Source organism: Sparus aurata, chromosome 6 (assembly GCF_900880675.1).
Source record: "Sparus aurata chromosome 6, fSpaAur1.1, whole genome shotgun sequence".
Taxonomy (NCBI): Eukaryota; Metazoa; Chordata; class Actinopteri; order Spariformes; family Sparidae; genus Sparus; species Sparus aurata.
This window is the reverse complement of record NC_044192.1, coordinates 37679816-37700232: the sequence shown is the minus strand read 5'-3', so window position 1 is coordinate 37700232 and position 20417 is coordinate 37679816. Positions and strand designations below refer to the sequence as shown.

The following is a 20417-nucleotide window of genomic DNA, read 5'->3' as shown; positions in this document are numbered from 1 at the left end:
TTTCAAGTTGAAAGACCAGGTAGGAGGAGGGTTTAGAGCTATGAATCCTCTTAAAGTTGCTGAGTCTTTAAGGTGTGTAGGGGAAGGGTTAGATGCTCGGATCTTGCCTAATGGAGCAATGCTTCTGTTGTGCAGAAATATGGATCAAATAGGGAGAGCAATGTAAGTTGGGAAAATATTAGGGAAAAAGGTGGAAGTGATCATTCCTGAAAAGAAAAATGAGTTAAAAGGAGTCATTTATGGAGTGTGTGCTGACATATCAGAGGTGGAAATTAAGGAAATATCCACCTGTTTCCTCGGGAGCCTATGGGGGCTGAACTTCCGCTGGCGGTTTTCTGTTTCCGGTTGCCTTGCAACTGCATGATGGCCGCTGCCGCTAAGCTAGCCCTAAACAACTAGCGTTAGGTCATAAGTGCTATATTGTTTTTAAAATGGTCAGGTACAACATGTGCCATTGTTGGTTGCCACAACAATTCATGAAATTTGAAGTTTTTTTCAGAAACGTCTCGTGTAGTACATCAACAACTTAGTCAAACTTGTCCGTGCCCTGCGCCCTACACGCCATGCTGAGGAAGGAGGAACGGAGACTAGCGCGGCTCGCGGCTTTGACACTAAAATAAATATTTGGGTTTCTGAATATCTTCCACAGTATAGCTGCTGCATGACTTCCCTAACCCGGCAATGTCAGAGCAGCCGCCTGTCTCCACGACTTCACTTTCCTTCAGCATTATCCACGCTGTATGTTTAGCTTGATTGACGCTGTGGCTGGGCGCTACTGCTGCCTTCAGAAATAACTCGCTGTGTTTCTTCAACAGTACTTTCCCTACGTTGTTACTGTGCAGGTAGTTGTATGCTTCTGTGCTTTTGTAACTGCGTAATTCTCCACCGTCAACACCTTCAGAAAATATAATATAAGCATTAGCCCGACGTTAGCTACGTCGATGTAGCTAACGTCGGGCTAATGCCGGGCTAATGCTTCATGTCATCTGCCCACTCCGTGAGAACTGACGGGTGAGGCACTGTGAGAACTGTCCTCACGACTTATTAAAAGATCTGTTCTGTGTATCCACCGCCGATTTTATCCATTCTGTCGCTTTCTTTGTGTTAAAAAGCCGGTTTTTAGAGCGAGCATGACAGCTACGCTAGTGTAAACACCGAGGTCAACCAGCTCAACCGGAAGAGCATAACCGAATATCGCTATGAACCATAGGTAAACTCACGAAGTCAGGAATAAGGTGGATAAGAGGGGGAAAAGCAACAGATGTGAAGCGGTTTAAGGCCAAGGAAGGTGGAACCAAAAATACCCCTGTGTTGATAACTTTTGATGGAAATCTTCTTCCAGCTCGTGTCTTTATTGGATGTTTGTCTTTCCAAGTCAGGCCCTATCAAAGACCTCCTTTGCGGTGCTTCAAGTGCCAGAGATTTGGTCATATGGCGGCTTCCTGTAGGGGGAACAGGCGTTGTGCTAAATGTGGAGAAGATCATGATATCCTGAAATGTGAGCAACTGGCTTCTAAATGTTGCAATTGTGGAGGAAGCCATTTGGCTTCAAATAAAGAGTGTGGACACTTTCTAAAAGCGAGACAAGTTCAGGAGGTCAGAGATCAGCATAAAATCTCTTATGCAGAAGCATTAAAGAAAGTGGAAAGGTCAAAGGCCTCGGGCCCAGTTGTGAGAATGCCTGTAAGTGGTCAAGCGGTGTCCAGGCAGCAACCTCCTCAGGTTCTCTCTAGACAAGAAATAGTAATCAATAAGGAGGCCCTTCTGTCAGCTATGGTTGATGTGATCTATGGTGCTTGGGAAAAGAAATCAAGGTCAGATGTTATTAAGTTTGTGTCTGAAGCTGCAGTGAGATTTCTGGGAGTAAAGGATTACTCACCTCAGTCACTGCATGAGTATATGAGGGTAAGTCAGGAGCAAACAGTTCAGGAGTCAAGCAGCCAGTCTGAGAGGGGGATGAGGAAGGGGAAGACATGGATGATGGTGGCCTGGTAGAGGATATAGATGATGTTTAATCTTTTCATGATGTTTTCCATCCTCCAGTGGAATGCAAGAAGTCTTATAGCTAACGGACAGGAATTTAAGAAATTAATCAGAGATTTTGAAGTTAAGCCTGATTTTTTGTGTGTTCAGGAGACGTGGTTAAAACCACATCTTGATTTTGTAGTTCCAGGATACATATGCCTGCGCAAAGATAGGTCTGATCAATCAGGGGGTGGATGTGCAACTTTTATCAAATCAGGGATCCAATATAAAGTATGAATTATCTCTTGAATATCTAATAGTTGAAGTGTGGAGTCATCAGGGCAAATTAAGCTTAGTTAATTTTTATAATCCCTGTAAACCTTTAGGCTTGGCTGAACTTGAGGAGTTACTAAATAAGATCTCTTCCCCTCTCATTTGGGTAGGTGATTTTAACGCCCATAACCCTTTGTGGGGAAGTCAGGTAAGGGATGGGAATGGTGCTGCGGTTGAAGAATTGTTAGATAACTGTAGGTTAGTAGTTATGAATGATAGCAGGCCAACTCGATTTGACATAAATACTCATAAAATGTCCTGTCTTGATTTAACTATTGCATCTCCAACCCTAGCACGAGTAGGTGAGTGGGATGTACTGGGGAAGCAATCAATGGGTAGTGACCATTTTCCGGTCCTAAGTCAGTTTGGAAGATCCTTAATAGTGGTCCAGGGGGATTTAGGTAAAAGGTTTGATTTTTCTCGGGCAGAATGGGGTAAGTTTGGGGTAGAAATTGGGAAAAGTTTTGGAGAAATCAATAGTGAAGGTTCTATTGATGAGTTTAATGATTCCTTAAGTAAAATGATTTTTGATGTGGCTTTAGGGACAATACCATGTAGGGGGGTCCCAAAGGATCGAGTTATTGTTCCGTGGTGGAATAGTGATTGTGATAAGGCGGTGAAAGAGAGAAAACAAGCTTTTAAGCTTTTGCGCAGTAACCCTACTCAGAGAAACAGTATACATTTCAAACGCTGTAGGGCAAAGGCAAGGAAAATAATAAAAGATGCAAAAAAAAAGTGTTGGAGAGATTACTGTGGGACCTTGGGACCAGATACCCCTGTTGGGCAGGTCTGGTCAAGGATTCATAAAATGTCAGGGAAAATGGTGAGGTCACTAATGCCAGCCCTGTCTGATGGAAGAAGTGAAGCAGTCAATAATATGGAAAAAGCTAATATGTGTGTCAAAGTTTTTCAAGAGGTACATAATTCCAAGTCTTTAGGGGATTATGGTTTGCTGAGGAGGGAAGAAATCTTGAGAACTGAAGGGTAGAAGTTAAATGTTGTATCTTCAGAAAAGGAATTTTTTTATGTATTCTTCTCTCTGAAGGAGCTTAAGCAAGCAGTTCAAGCAGGGGCTAAGACCACTCCTGGCCAAGATAATATCAGTTATGAATTGCTTAAACATTTAGATGATGTAGCTCTGGAGGAAGTTCTAGCTTTGTCTAATTATGTGTGGGAGGCAGGTGTTTTACCTAAGGTGTGGAAACATGCTGTTGTGGTTCCTGTTCTGAAACCAGTGAAAGACCCCTCTTGTCCGTCGTCATATCGGCCTATAGCTTTAACAGCTGTTTTATGCAAAGTAATGAAAAGGATGGTAACAAATAGGTTGGTTTATCACCTTGAAACTAAAGGTTTTTTTGTGAATTATCAGAATGGGTTTAGAGTTGGAAGAAATACTATGGATTCCATTGCAGTGTTAGATCAAGATGTTAAAAAGGCCATGATTAACAAAGAACGGGGTAATTGCCGTGTTTTTAGATGTTGAAAAGGCGTATGATTCTATGTGGAAGGAGGGGTTACTAATTAAGCTTCATGATGCAGGTGTTAAAGGTAGGATGTTTTATTGGATTAAGGATTTCCTTAATAATAGATCCATTCAAGTTAAAATTGAGGGAGATCACTCTGAGACTGTTAATATTATAAATGGAACTCCACAAGGATCAATTATTAGTCCTGTCCTCTTCAGTATAATGATTAATGATATATTTTCAAGAGTTCCTAATCATTTTGGGAAGTCTCTATTTGCAGATGATGGGGCTGTCTGGAAGAGGGGGAGGAACTTGCATGTTCTTTTTCATCAGATGCAAAAGGCTCTGGATCAGGTTGTTCAGTGGGCTAATGATTGGGGCTTTAGAATTTCATCCTCTAAAAGTGAATTTATGATTTTTGGGAATAAGAGGAAAATTCCTGCCTTGAATATTTTGTTGTATGACTGTCCAGTAGAAAGAGTTAAAGAGTTTAAGTTTCTCGGTATATGGATGGATGAAAGACTAACATGGAAAAGCCATATAGAAAAAATAGTATGCAAGTGTGAAAAGGTGATTAATATCCTTCGATGTCTGGCTGGGAGTGACTGGGGTGCTGATCGAGATACTCTAACTATGATCTATCGTGCTATGATTAGATCTATTCTGGATTATGGTTGTGTGGTTTTTGGTTCAGCTGCCAAATCTGTGATATGTAAACTGGACCGGGTTCAGGCTAAGGCCTTGAGAGTCTTTAGGACAACTCCTATTCCTGCTCTACTTATTGAAATGAGAGAATTACCACTGGAAATCAGGAGGAAAAAGCTAGGGCTCCATTACTGGGCTAAGCTGAGTTGCTCAAGTTATAGTTCTGCCTCAAGGTGTCTGCTAGAAAGTTCCTGGGAGTTTTCGGGTAATGGAAAGAAGCTAAGTTTTTTACATTTTGTAAAACAGGTGGCGGGGGATTTTGGAGTACAATGTCAGAGAATGGTTGGGCATGTGTGGTCTCTTGTTCCGCCTTGGTTTCTTCCTGAACCTGAGGTTTTGCTTTCTCTCCTCGAAGAAGGGAGAAATAGTCAGTGTAGAGATGTGAGAATGATCATGAATCAGTTGAAGGATTCATGAAATTTTTACTGATGGATCAAAGGATCCTGTCTTGGGAAAAACTGGGGCTGGGATTTTCGTTGCAGATGAGAATCTTCAATTTAGCATTCGCTTATCGGACAATTTATCTGTATTTTCAGCTGAACTGTTGGCAATTTTAAAAGCTTTGGAGTGGATAGAGCAAAATAAGCCTCATAACAATGTTATTTGCTCAGATTCTGCTGCCGCTTTGGTGGCTCTAGAAGTAGGCTCCTCTAGTGCCCGCCCAGATCTGGTAATGGAGATTCTGTGTTGTCTCTTAAGAATTGAGAGTTCAGGGTGCCATGTGTGTTTTATGTGGGTGCCTGGACACTTTGGGGTAGAGGGAAATGAAGTTGCCGACAGGTTGGCTAGAGAGTCATTGTCTAAAGAAAATATAGATTTGAATGTCATGATGGGTAAGAGTGAATGTGTGAGTATCTGTAATGAAAAACTTGAGTTGCAGTGGCAGAATGAGTGGAACCAGGAGCAGAGGGGAAGGCATTATTTTTGTTTGCAACCCTCAGTAAAGTGTAAAAAATGGAAAAGTATGTTTGGGCGGAAGGATGAAGTTGTTTTAACTAGGCTGAGGCTGGGGCATTGCTGTCTAGCAAGTTGCTTAAAAGTCATAGGTAAACATGAGAATGGGTTGTGTGAATGTGGAGAAATGGAGACGGTGGTGCATGTGCTTTTTTCTTGTAACCTATATTCCAGTCAGAGACGACAGCTGTTTATAGACCTGTATGATCTGGGTCTGTCTGTGATTTCCTTTCGAGGTATCTTTGCATTAGGGGAAAAATCTGACTCTTTTGGGAGGGCAATATTAAAATTTTTGCAATCTGCTGGATTATATGAGAAAATTTAGTTAAGTAGTTCTGGTTATGACCAGTGGAGGGCAGTATTACGCTGGATAGCGTACAGCCTGCCGGAATCCCAGAAGAAGAAGAAGAAGAAGAAGAAGCTACTTTGCAAAGAAAAAAGGAGAAGGGCCAAAGATTAGACGGAAGAAGACGGAGATGGACAACTGTATTGAAGTTGGCTGTTAAAGTGGCTGAACGGTGACGGTGAGTGAACAACTGCTATAATTTTATTATTGTGGAATCACACGAGCACACCCCTTCCCCCCCGTCCATCAAATTTTGTGGTACATGAAACCGGTCCGTGGTGCAAAAAAGGTAACAGCATAAATTTAATACAGATCTCATGGCAGACATCAATGAAGCACAAGCAGGTGATACTTTGGTGACACGTGTGAAAATGTCAACCATGTTAAACTCTAGCAAAGTCCAGCAAAACAGGGGCAGACTGCAAACACTGCATGGCTTGAAACACTCTGTCGTCTGGCAGAGTTAAATACAGTCAATCTGGAGTACAATGAATGGTGTCATGTAGCTTACAAAACAAATCTTTTTCTATCAAATTTATCAAGACAATTTTCTGTTAATCAGCCTTTCTTCCTCTTTATCAAATTCTTTAAAAGTTCAACTTTATCAGAAGAGAAAGATCTTCACCATCAAATTGTTTTTACAACTAAAAAAAATAATTAACAAAACTCTTCACGTTCACCATTGAAAAAAATGAACAAATAAACTGACCTTAAAAGGACAACACAATCGCATACATTTTACTTTGTTTATATTTGGCGGACACTGCCACATATTCTAGCTTCTAACAGTGTTCTCGGGACCTTATTGGCTGAAAAAAATGAGGAGTGATATTTACTTGGAAAAACCTAGGTAAGTTTTTGCACTTAGAAATTGTAAGTAAATTCTACAAGGTCAATCATCAAGTAAGCTTTACTTGAAAATATAAGTTTCTTTTACTAGCAAACCACAGGTAATTTACTGCTGATTATTAATATGGTTAATGAATTTTACTCTCATTCTTTGTAAGTTTTACTTAAACTCTTGACTGCTTCAAATTGAAAAATCTCACCTAAAACCAATGGCTTTTCAAGGTAATTTTTAAATACTTTTTCTAACTTTTATTTATGGACTATATATATATAAGTAACATTTACTCAACATTTAACATAATTTTCCTGCAGTTTAAATTCCCTAAATTTGTTCTTAATGTTTTTGTTTATTGAAACAATGACTTCTAAAAAAAATGAGGCAACAGTTTAATTCAACAACCCATTTATTTTTCTTCAGTGAAAAATATATTTTTCAATGAAACAGAGCAAAAAAAGCCAAAACACAATCTGAGGTAGTTAGTTAAAGGCACAAGGACAAGTTCAGGAACTGTTTGCAGAGCATACGTAGCCTCTTTTGGATAGGCTTTTTAACCTTAAACTCTTGAAAAAACATTTGACATGCTTCAGGATCCTTCAGTGCATCTTCAGTGCATGCTTATTATTCAAACGTTTCATCCTAAAGAACATCTTTTTGCCCTAAGGTTCTAAACGTCTGTTTCTGTATCATGAGTAATATCCTACAAAAAAACTGAGCATCTTGACACTAATAAGTGCGATCTTTCGCCCCTCGCTGTTTTCATGCCCACACTCACATCCGTGAACCATTGAAAATGGCCCCACAACCCACCAGTTGTGAACCTCTGGTTTAACTTGAAAATGCTGATCTAACTTATTCTCTTTTGTCCCCAAAACTTAGACACTCTACATGGCCACATGTTTAATACAGTGCAACAAGTTAAAATAAAAATTACATCATTAAAGCAGGAGAAAAATAAGAAAATACACAAATAGCCACATAAACAACTGTGCCATATTGTTCTTTGAGCGCACTCTTTGAAAGGACAACTCATGGGTCAAACATGTGCACTCAAGCTATAGGCTTGTTTCGCAGAGACAGGATTGTCGTGGACAGCTTCAGGACGTCCAGCTCTAGAAGAAGCTTTTGAAACACTTCAAAAGTACTTTGTTTTGGTTTGGTAACTCAAGTTCCTGGAATAAATTATGCCCATGAGCATGAGACAAGCCTTTGCAACGCTTCTACAGTTGTCAAGTAATTTCCTGCCTTCAATAACAATTGACACATCAGTGTCGGATGACCTTCGTCTTCTTCCCTTGTGTGGAAGACACAGATCTTCAGCACTTGCTCAGCCTGGTCCTCCTGTGCTGCCTCTCAGCTGATATCCTGTAAAATATATGTGAATCCATGTTCAGGTGCATAGTACAGCTTAATTTTTTATTCAATGTTTAGACTAGTGTCAAAAATATCTATATTCAATACCTATCAATCCTAAACATTTGAAATAATTTCACTAACTTTAGGAAGTTTAGAAATTAAGTCTTTGAATCATACCAAAAGGAGGAGACTGCCAACTGAGGAGGAAAGGGGGTAGCAGGGAACTTGGGAGTGGATCCTATATGATGATGATGATGATGATGTTGTTGTTTGTCTCTTTTGTGTATGCATTTGTGTTGTTAGGGTCTGGAAAAATATAAGCTTTTCTAGTTCCAACCCCTTTTCAAACTCTTGTCTTGTCCTGTTTGAAATACATTTTCCTGATTCTGAAAATATTCTTGTTTCACAGTACTGATAACAGCTGAAGTCTGCACTCGCTTTTACACACACAAACAACCTGTAGTAATCAGGCCTTATGGACCTTATGCACAACTCTAGTAATTCCTGATCTTTATTTCCTGTCTTTCATGATTGGAAACACTGAATAATACAGATGTGCATGTAGCACGCAGGGAGGAGAGGACAGAGGAGAGGGGAAGAGAGAAGGGGGGAGGACAGAGGACAGAGGAGAAGAGAGAAACAAGGAGAGGAGAGATGAGAGGACAGGGAAGAGAGAAAATGGGAGAGGAGAGCAGAGAAAAGAGAATCAAGTAGAGGAGAGTGGAGGAAAGAGGAGGGGAGAGGAGAGAAGAGGAGAAAGGAGAGGGGAGGAGAGAGAAAAGAACACAGGAAAGGGTAGGAGAGAGGAGAAAAGAAGCAAGGAGAAATAATCATTACCCCAAATTTCACTCCGTTTTTCATGTCAGGAATATGATTTAATTTAATGACATTTTAGATTTATTTCTGCATTCCCACTCATGCACTGTGTAATAGGCCATATAGTTTAATTACATCTATGAAAATATTTTTTTTCGATATCTCCAACTGAAAGAATCACCTGAATGCACTTACAATAAAGACTACTTATTGAAAGGATGCATTTTGTTTCTTTTATTGAGTTGTTATAAAAGGCAATGATCAGCCTTGGGTATCCCATTCTTCACTTAATTCTGTCAATTTTCATTTTTTGTTTGGTTTTCATGTATCATACAATATTTCATCCAGCAATATACCATTTTTAGCATTCAAGTCAGCTTATTGTTTAAATACATAATTTGTTAAATTTAGATTAAAATTTGGTTCTGTGATAACTTTTTTTTTTTTTAATCATATTGATACATCACACATGAATGCTCAACATTTGTTTATTTTTGTCTGAACAAGGACTGAAACTGTTTTTCAGGCCAACCAGCATGCAAAATAAAAAGTTGTGAACCACAAAGTGTGCTAAAATAATTTAACTGAATACTCATTGGTGGAAATGGGCTTCCATCTGTATAACATTTTTTTTTGTTAAAAAAAAAAAACAGAAATATTCTTCATTTTTGAAAATCAAAAAAAATTGCTCAAGGGACCAATAAAGACTCCATTTTCCAAAATTTTCTGACAATAATTTGATGGTTCAAGTAATTTGTATTTAAAGGGGAACTTAATAAGAATTCAATATAACGTATTCAAGTGAACTTTGTGATCTGAAAATGTTTGAATTTACCTTGTAGTCCTTGATTGGTTCCCCTGAAGACTCCCCTTGGTACTCCATCATGGCGCGAATTATGGCCTTGCGTCTTGCTTCAACGAGTTGCTGTTTTAACAGACAAAAGATACTTGTGTAGGAAGTACCATATGAATTCACTAATCTATACATGTTGTCAACAGAAGCAACACCAAAATTGGTGGTTGGTAGGTTGGTAGGTCCTCTGAGGGCAACATGGAGCTTGAGAACCTCCGTTATAACACTCCACCCACCAGCTACAGTGTTACCTTCTCGGAGATCCGCCATTATGTCATGAAAGCACCATGTCGGAGCCCAACGCAAAGTGCTCTGTTTTTGGCTGCCAAGAGAGCACACAACACTCCATCATGTCCCAGCCGCAGAGGACAGAAGAGTGGCATGGATTTATTCATTTTTTAAGGCAACGTCCCAGCTACAGTTAGCAAAAACTGTTTGTGTGTGCTAACCACCTCCAGACTGACTGTTTCTCCAACCTCGGTCAGTACAAGGCAGGAGTAGTCGGGAGACTTTTTCTAACTTTGTGTGGAATACCTGCAGACGAGGGACATGTAAGTATACAAATAATTTGCTGTGTGTTTCTGTAGATAAGGGTGAACCTGTGCGTAGTGTGTGTTTTGCCATTGAGAACAAGGCAAGGTTAGCGGCTAACCGCTAATGTTAGCTTCTCTGACCACACAAGTTAGTGCTACAGCAGAATCATTGTGTGTAATACGTTTCTGATCTTGCACGTTATGTAATGCGTGTCCTAGGGAAATGTCTGCATGTAGAACTAATAAGCTGTGTTTATTTAGCAATTTTACACGAACTAACCATTTATAAATGTATAGATTTATAAATACAGCATACAGACACTTGTTTTACCTGAGCTTCAGAGGAAAGAGCAGGCTATCTCTCCTGGAAATCTTGGATGGTGGGGCACTGCTTTACAACTTCCTGTCTTTTGGGGTAATTGGGGACAGGCGTTTAATTCCTTCCTCTCAAAAATCTGGGATGAAAATGTCACAAACTTCGCCAGCTTCAGCGTCTGTCCGAGGAGGACAGCAACAGGGCCAGGCTGCCTGGTGGAGGGAGGACGACGGCTAGCGAGGAGCCTGAGATAAACCCGCGGGGATGAGTTATCAGCAAACGGGCAATTAAACGCCTGTCCCCAATTGCCGCCTGGTCTGTTAAGTGATTGAAACAAATAAACGCCCCGGCTATTATTTGGTGTTTTACGGTATGTCATTCTCCGCGAGCAGGCTCAATGTTTACTGTTGCAACCAGCCTAGCTAGCACCATAGCTTCTTGCTATCCCAATCACAAAGACACAAGCATATGAGACTCTTTCATTTGACACTTACAATGGCAAACACAGATTAAAGCAAAATGTACTCAAGCAAGTTTACAACAATAATTCAGTTATGTGCTGTACTGTCATATGTCATTGTCTGCGAGTAGGCTCAATGTTTGCTATTGTAACTGTTACCAGTAACTAGCCTAGCACCATAGCTTCCAGCTATCCCAACCACAAAGACACAAGTATAGGAGACTCACCTTCATATTCAAACACATAAGAATTCGCGTACATGCTAAATCCCTTCTCCAGCCTGCTCTTCAGGGCTTTTGCTGATGCTTTACAAATGCGATGGACATCGTTAATCGTCATCTTCGGCCGGTCTGTCAGGCATCGACTGTAGAAGAGTGCCATCTCTAGGCAACCGGAAGTGAGTGAGCCGTATTACATGAACGCAGAAGCTGACGTGCAAAGAGCCCATTGCTTTAACTTTTTCAGAATATTTCCAATATTCATTGTGCTTTACACAGTTGAGCCATTATTAATATTCACAATTTAGTCATTTTTTGGTCAAATTTGCAATTTGATTTATACCTTCATCAAGTTTGAATTGATTTAAGCTAAAATAAACATTTTCTTTTAGATGTTGTCAAACTCTGACATAGGGCAAAAATAAAGAATTTTGTACTTGCGATTCCTTGTTATGTTGAGACAGTGTTTCATGACAACAATTTGTTGTGGAATTTCGGCTTACTTGACTGTTCAGGAGAGATGAAGAAGACTCAGAGACACCAATGGCTTACGTTGAGATCAAGATCAAGATCGTGGAGGAGCAAAATAACAGCACGTCTGTCTGTACAGAGTGTTGCCATGATAATCCCAACGAGTCTTCCCAAGTGTCCAAATGATATCTTACAGGTACAGGAAGCAGTGCTTCCATACCTGGTTATCTGTTTAACAACATAGCATAGCATGACCCGTTATTCATCTCTAGCCAGATGAATAAAGGGTAAAATAGGTCAGACACTTAGTCTGTAAACATTGGTTTACACAAACAGTTAGCTTTGCCTTGGCTTGGTTCGTCAGACAACTGTTTTGTAGATGTATCTACAGTAGCTTTGAGTATCTAGGTTGCAGAGACCATGAGAAGATTGCTCATAGGGCAGTATTTACTATCCTTATCCAGACTTTAGCGTCTTAACAAGATATGTATGACCTCCTATTGTATGGAGACAGAATGAGGATCATATTTTTCCCAGACAAAAGGAAACCACAATTGCTACAACAACTACATAAATCTGTCTTGTAGACAGGAGTTTTACTGTCATGTTAAGCCCACTGAACAACTAATTAGCAACAGGGGGTCACACGTTACAAGATGTTGCACAGGAGACGTGACACAGGACAACTTTTTTTTGTGCTGATTTGTACCAACTCATTCTAATTATAACATTCCAGATGAAGGTATCGGCACCAAATTCGGTACAATATCCTGTGCTGACAGTGGCCTGGCTGTGCAATCAAGACAACAACAAATGTGCTCAGTTTCTTGCTAGCACAACAAAGGTTTTTAAAAGAGCCCATTCACATTATAGGATATTTCACATGATTTACTCTAACATGATTGTTTGTTTTGTTAATTATGAGAGTTTTGGCAGCTTTAATAAGAAGTAATGTTTATTGTAATAATGGAATGATTTGCTCTCTTGTAATAATGTGAAGTCATAACATGAATAGTATGTTTTTATAATGCAAAAAGAATCTTGTAAAAACACAGATAGTGAGCAATTATTTGTTTTGTTTAGTGGTAAATGAATAGACTTCGCTGAATAATGGGTCACAGTTTCATTGCCAGTGTGACACTGAATCATGATACACAGTGAATTCAGATTCACAACAACTATTTCACAGAACAATCTTAATATTGATATCTCTGCAGATCTAAAATAATTGTTTCTCCACTTTTCAAAAGGAGTTATGTATGTTGACACTTAACTCTTTGCTGTGTCTGCCACTGAAAACTGGCTCTGACTAGCGTGGAGGAACAGCGCCATCACCCTGTTTTAAATGGTCACTTCACTGAAATCCTGCAAAGGAAAAATATGTATGCCCATTCTAAGTAGTGGTACTATGCTCAAACCAGCAGATGGCGTCAAAGTTGTTTTGTATGGGGTTCCTAGAGCACGAAGGAGCTGACACATACGTGTGCTGTCAAGCACACTCACACAAATACTGCTGAGTTATAATAATTATTTGTTGTCTCTTAACCTGCCATCTGTCTTTTTGACCTTTTGACCACACTACATGCACTTAGCTATGAGAGCTTGGTTACTTGGTTAATAGTTTGAGCTGAACACTCACAGACACACATTCACACAAATCCTAAAAAGGTTTATCGCTGTCTGGTGGTTGTTGAGAACATGTTGTCAGCTTAAATGTGATTACAGATCAGTTTGTTGGCATAAACCCAAAGTTCAAACTGAGGTTTTGTCCAGAAAACCTGTAGGAGCTATTCTTGTAGTTGACATTGAGATGAAGAAGACTGGACTTTTTTTTTTATATTCATAAGTCAGCACAGACGGGCAGCTGTAGCTCAGCGGGTAGAGCAGGTCAGCTAGTGGTCGGAAGGTCGCCTGTTCAAATCCCAGCTGCGAGCTGAAATGAGCTGCGTTTCGAAGTGTCCTTGAACAAGATACTGAACTCCAAATTGCTCTCGATGTGCAGTTGGCACCTTGCATGGCAGCCTCTGCCATCAGTAAGGGCCCTGCGATGAGCGGGCGACTTGTCCAGGGTGTACCCTGCCTTTGTCTGGAGACAGCTGGGATCCAGCAACAACCCCTGTGACCCCATAAAAGGAATAAAGCGGTTACAGACAATGGATGGATGGACAGAAGTCAGCATCTTATTAGTATCAGTATCTTGTATCTTGTACAGTATGACAAGATGACACCCCCCACTGTTTCTGAGTGCGACACCACTGTCATTAATACACCCCCCAGGTTCAAATTCTCATGTCATCATTGGCCTATGACATTATGTCCAGTGTAGAAAAGACATGAGCTTGGCACAGTGTACATTGGTAATTACATAAACCAGTTTGTTGCATGGCTGTTTAACTAGGGTCTCGTAGTCCATAACTTTTATTAACCTCCACTGGTGACCAGCAGGAATTGCGGCAACACTGAAATTCCTCGTAAGAGCACAAAGGCAGTCAAATACTTACACAGTATGTAGCAGATCCTGAGGTGCTGGATTCTGTTACTGTGCTGCTGCATTCATCCTGAGATGGGTTCATACTGAAGCAGCACTTTGGTCAGACAGGTCTGTGTCTTCAGCTGCACCTGTCTGATATATTGCAGCTAAGCTGCTATGAGAGGAAAGGTTAAGTAGCGCAGTGAAATTTCCATGTCACAAACCCCTTGTGACCAATGAAAGTCTTCTTGCACATGTTAAGTATTAAAAAGCTCCTGAGGAAGCTGCATGTAATCTGATGGCCTCAGGTGATGTCACTTAGTGGCTGAGTTGCATTGTGATAAGGGGCTGTCATAAGCAGTCAGCTGCTCTGCAATGCACTCTTGTAACTCCTGTTGGACTCATTATGGACAGTGATGCAGCAGAACAGAGTTATCATGGACTTTATTTTACACTCTTCTTGCTTTTCAAAACCTGGTACTATTACCCACAATGCGACTTAGTGACACAAAATGCTTTAAATTACTTTCTTTCACAGATGCAGTTGCAAGTAGTAGTAGTAATAGTAAGCACACTTTAATATGGAAAATCTGTGGAGTTACCCTTTAATAACCATGGACATTGTTTTCAGAACAACAGGGTACTATAGTTCACGTGTCAGCGACAACATACACAGACTGACATCACAGTAATATGCCAAAAGAAAAATTATTCACACGATTCCCAGGTGAAGAGAAGCTTTTGTGATTGTGTTTTGGGAAGAGTGACTTCACTAATAGAATTTTCTGCCCTCGTCTTCATGACTAAGTCAGACAATGAGTTGCAATGCTTTTGCAGTAAAGAAAGGAGACTAGATGATTTGACTGGTCATGACCAATTTCAGTTCACATGGTTGCACAGGAAAAAATAATGTAATATCAGGCCTCTGAGTCAGCAGTGCACAGAGTAATGAACATCTATACTAAGGTAAAAGTACCTTAGTATAGAAAAAATCACTCAAGTAAAAGTAAAACAGCACCTGGTCATTAAATTACTCAAAGTATTACTCAAGTTATTTTGCACTTTATAGTTTTTTAAGATTTAAATTATTGCAATTAGGAAAGTAACATTAAAGCTGTAGTTTGTAACTATTTTTTGTTATATTTGCTAAAATTGTCATTATGATCTGACAGTAGAATAAGATAAAGTTCAACTGTGTAAAAATCCACTGTGGCTCCATCCAGTGGCTGTGATTTGATTTGCAAGAATCCACCGCTCCCGGCTCAATACAAACAGTCAGAATCAGGGGAGTTTGTTAGCTTGTGTGCTAAGGCACTTGTCATTGTATTTTAGTTGTATTGATCAAAAATCAGAAATTGATCATTTTAAATGCGCCATATTGGTCATATTGGTCGTATCTGGCGTCCTCTGTTACCGTGGTTACAAGCCTGCTCGTGAATGGCAGGCTCCTCTGTGGGGAGGGGCTTTGAAGGCAGGGCTGCAGCACTGAAGATAGAAAGTGATATTCCGGTGTAAATTTAATCCATGGTCTAACACACAGTGAAACTGTGTTAGACTCCCTCTCGAGAGATAAAGTTTGCAGACCGTTAGCTAACGTAGTTTTAGCATCCTCAGAAACGACTGCACAACAACAATACATTGCAGTAAATGGGTCCAAATATGAAACCGCCATCAAAAAGCCACAAATAATGCTCAGAACAACACCAAACTTCAGCAAACTTTATCTCTCGAGAGGAAGTCTAACACAGTTTCACAGTGTGTTAGACCATGGATTAAACTTACACCGGAATATCCCTTTAACACTGAGGCTTTTGCAGTGAGGTGAATTGCTTTCTATAAAACAATCCAATGTGTCACTGGAAGCTGTCTTTTGTTCTGTCATCGTCACATGTTGTCATTAGACAGGTGATGTTTGTTCTTCTTTCAGGCAGAAGACAACTTGGAATCTCGAACAGAGGTGGTCCTGTATAGGTAAGGGATAATGTATAGAACGGTAGTCATCATCAGGAAAATAAGTCCCTTCAGGACAATTCGCCCTGTCGGGACTTATTTTCCCAATGTTCACATTGTTGTCCTCATTATCCCGCTTATTACACGGTTACTTGCCAACACAAAAAAAACTTGGCACAGTGTGTCTTTTTGCAATTTATTTGTTACCGTTCATAGTGTTTTTCAGCAGAGAAATATAGTTCGCCAAGCGAAGCCGTTTCACTTCTCCCTCTTCGCTGCGTTCCTCTCTTTTTCTTTTCTTGACCAGTGACGATAACGCAGCCTTTTGCCATGAGTTGAAACCATCGTATTTTCCAAAAATATTAAAGTTAATGTAAAACTCATCTATACTAGTGGCCTAGGAATAGGTTTTTTTCCGATATGAAGTAGACTACAGATCAGCTGACGTTGCTTAGCGACCGAAGACGCTGTGGTGATAAGTGACCGGACTCCTTGTGGAGCAAAGATTTTAGAGAGCGGAGTGCTACGAAATATGTGAATCAGAGGCAAAAAGGCCACTTCCCTTGACGATGATCAAATATGCTTAGCAGCGGTCAATTATACGAAAATATTTGACAGCTGAACGTTAGGAAGGCCCATTCAAGTGAATGGTGCATTCTACAGTATTAAGAAGAGCCATGTAATACATATAAATAGCAAACATAGCTATCAGTAATAGGAAGACATACACAAGTGTCATGAATAGAAGTATGGTTTGTTCCTTAAAAAAACAACTTTTTTACTCATAACTTGTAATTCATTAATATCCAACCCTGTTCGGAGTGCAAATTGATCATTTCAAGTCAGTCAGGTTTAAAAAGGTCAAGTTCATCTGTCTCCTCCTAGTGTGACTCTATCTTGAGCTACATTTGGAATTACAAGCCTGTTTGAGTCTGTATTGGCCTGTGTGTCATCATTGAGTAAATGTGTGAAATGGTATCAGCGCTTCTGTCGCAAGATCTCACATGCTGCATCTAGTTGGAATAAATCATCCGATCCAAGGAAAGTGTCTCCATCAGTAATGTGTCCTTCTCAGACTTCCCTCTGGAGGGAAAGAGCAACCAAATTTCAACATCTACCATCTGATAATTAGAGCCTGTATGCATCCCCAGGGAGACGGATACAGAGAGGAAGAAGTAGGGCAAAGGCACACGATTAATCCTCAATTCATCAGTGCTGTCATCCATCCAGACCAAGCCTGTAAATCTGTGGGCCAGGCAGAGCCGTCCTGCAGGGACAGTCTCATGGCTTTTGGCTCCAGCTGTTTGATGGCTGGATTAGGAGGTCAAGTGAGGTCAAACAGACATGCTGCGCTGCCTGTCGCACAACATGGGAGGCCTAATAACATCCTGTTACAATAATACATTTTGTATTGGCCCCATGCAGAGCCTTGTCAAACCTTTTACTTTATATTTCACCGGAGACTCTCTGGGATCAGAGGTGGAAGAAAGTATGGTTTCAGGCTATGTGATGGGGCAGTTGGTATGAGGTCAGAGTATACAAGGAAAAGAAGTAGCATAATGGTGCATCAATGGGGCATGGAGTTGAAAAGTACCAACATACTAAATGCACAACAATTTTCATCATGTCTACTTGTTAATGTTAGAGAAACAAAGAGTTCACGAAAGTGGTGATTTATTGCCGCTATGACAGGACTATGAGAGACAGGAAGCAGTCGAGGAGAGAAACAGAGTCGGATATCAACTGTGGTTGAAAACGGTGTGTAGAATTAGAAAATCTTACTCTGTGAACTGAGGATTTTTTTTTCTTTTATCTTATATCTTATCATATGTGTGATTTCCTGCTGCAATTCAAACAGGATGAAAAAAGAAGTCTCGCTCCATTTACTACAATATAAAGTTTTTCCGAAATAAGGTTGTGTGACTTTAGACGCCAAGAACATCTATGATAACATTTGCCTGTTGTTGCCTTTTTTTTTTTTTTTTTTTTTTTTTTTTAAGATTTTTTGGCATAGACATCTTTATTAAGCAGAAGACAGATAGGAAATATAGGAGAGAGAGGGGGATGTGACATGCAGCAAAGGACCTCCGGCCGGAATCGAACCAGGGTCGGCTGCGTTTATGGCATGCGCTCCGACCACCTGCGCGCCCGTTGTTGCCTTTTTTAAACCAAAGGGAAAACACTGTTGCTCATGCACACTGTAGACTGCGTTTTGTATAACTGGAACGACATGACAGGATGGAAAGAGAAACTTTAGGAAACTGTACCATAGGAAACTGGACTTGTTTCAGTTTCTTGAATACGTTTCACCTCTCATCTGAGAAGCTTCATCAGTTCTACCTAACTGGAGGGGAGTTACAGGCTTATGAACTCTGTGTGTGAGTGTCCTTACAGAGTTGTTAAGGACATGTATGAACTCTGAGTTTCAGAGCTGTAAGGGCCACTTGTGAGTTATTGACTCAACCAGCCTATATGTGGGATGTCAGGGCTAGGTGAGCCCAGGTGTGAATAGTACTGCATTGTAGCTGGGTGATGAGTAGTGTCATAGTGTCTGTTCAAAGATGATTCTACATAGCTTGAAGTAGAGGGATTATTTTACTCTTCTTTCAAATCTATCTGTCTTCTCTGGCCAAGATGTTCACATTGTTGTCCTCAAAGTAATGATCTTTTTCCTTCAGATGTAAGTGGACAGTGGAGTCTTGATCAGAGGAGTTGGCCCTCCTGTCTTGTCCCATTTGTTTATGAAGAGGTTGTTTTGTCTCCCTCTCGTACAAATCTGTGCTGTCTTGGCTGCACTACACAGCATAAACTGCATTACTCTGCTTATGTCTGGGTGTTTTGTCCTTAGGATGGACAAGTTTCTGCCTCAGTGTGTTGCTGGATGAAAAGTGAACCGGGATATGATGTTTATTGAAGATCCTGTTGAGTTTCTCAGATATTCTCACGACACATAAGGAATGGTAATGTTGGAGATGTTTTTCCATCTCTTCCTCTCTATCTGCTCCGAATCTTTTGGAGGTTTTGACAAAGGTCCAGTTAGGGTAAGTGCTTCTCTGATGTGCGTCCATTCCTTCTCCTTCCCTTCTGTCTTTGTGGGCATGGTCTTTAGTGTGATGGTTTAGTGTTATCAGAATCCTGCCCAAATGGCCTTAGAGACTCTGTAAGGACACACCCACACAAGGTTTCAAGCCTGCAACTCCCTTTTAGTTAGTTAGAATTATTTGGATGACTAAGAACCGTCCTCAATCTTCAGGAAAATAAGCACTACTTAATATGTCCACTAGGGAACATCAACTGAAAAGGGATCAGCATGGTAATGCTAAAAATCATCATCAAACATTTTGATTTAATTTGTATTGTGGAAAGGAAAAGCATAGCACTGTGTGTCAGGACTACTAATGATGTAACAGCCCAGAGCCGGCCCTGGGCATAGGCAGTATAGGCAAATGCTAGGGGTGCCGTCATCCACGGGAGGCGCCGGAAACCGGGGGAGAAAAAAGATTATAATAATAAATATTTAAAATATATATATTTTTTATCAGTGTCATTACTACTATTATTTCGAAATATGATATAAGCCCAAGGACTATTAAATAACAGAGAGGGCTTTTTTCTGGTTCCTGGTTCTCTGCAGTGCACCTGTCCTCTGTGATGGGAGCAGGTCGAGAGGCGAGCTGCCTGAATCTGACCGGACCGAGACCCCAAGACCAAGAGAGAGATTTACTGATACTGTAGCAGAACCACAAGGTCCAAAAGACTGAAACCATCCGGCGCCCAGTGAAGGAAGGAAGAAGAAGAAAAACCTGAAGAAGATGGAGGTACAGTAACGTCAATGTGATGAAGTGAATTAAATGAATAGTTTAATGATCGTTGTTGGAGCAGAGTGTTATCTTACTAGCTTACTTCAGATAGAAGATATCATTTAACAATCAATAAATAGCTGAGTCGACATGTGTTAATGTTACTCCACCTTAAATTCATCAAGGACGTTTGGAAAGTTAACATTAGGCCTGTTCAGGTGTTATTTTACAGGTGTTTTTCCTGCTTGTATGTCAGTTAAAATGCTATTCGTTTTCCATCCCCTTTGTAATAGTGTAGTTGTAAGCCTTTGGTTTATTGTGTCACAGTTTATGTTTGTTAAAGTTTACATTAGTGTTAAAGTGTATTACTGTTAATACTCTACACCTTAGCTCTCCCTTATCATTCATAGGTGAAATATATACACTGCACTTGCACTCTGGTTAGACTATATTGCTTTTCAATGACAATAAAGTTGAATGAATCTCATCACATTTTTGTTATTACTCTATATTAGTCTTATGTATGGCACACACCAATCTGTTGTTGTTTTTTTATTA

General features: G+C 40.2%; 1 long non-coding RNA gene across 1 annotated transcript; it reads left to right on the top strand.

The window, feature by feature from the left end:
* The first annotated feature begins 5844 nt into the window (after positions 1–5844).
* LOC115582790 (uncharacterized) lies at positions 5845–19806 on the top strand. The gene is made up of 3 exons (XR_003984252.1): positions 5845–5947; positions 16037–16080; positions 19694–19806. It is a non-coding gene; the product is annotated as an uncharacterized LOC115582790 (long non-coding RNA).
* The last annotated feature ends 611 nt before the right edge of the window (positions 19807–20417 follow it).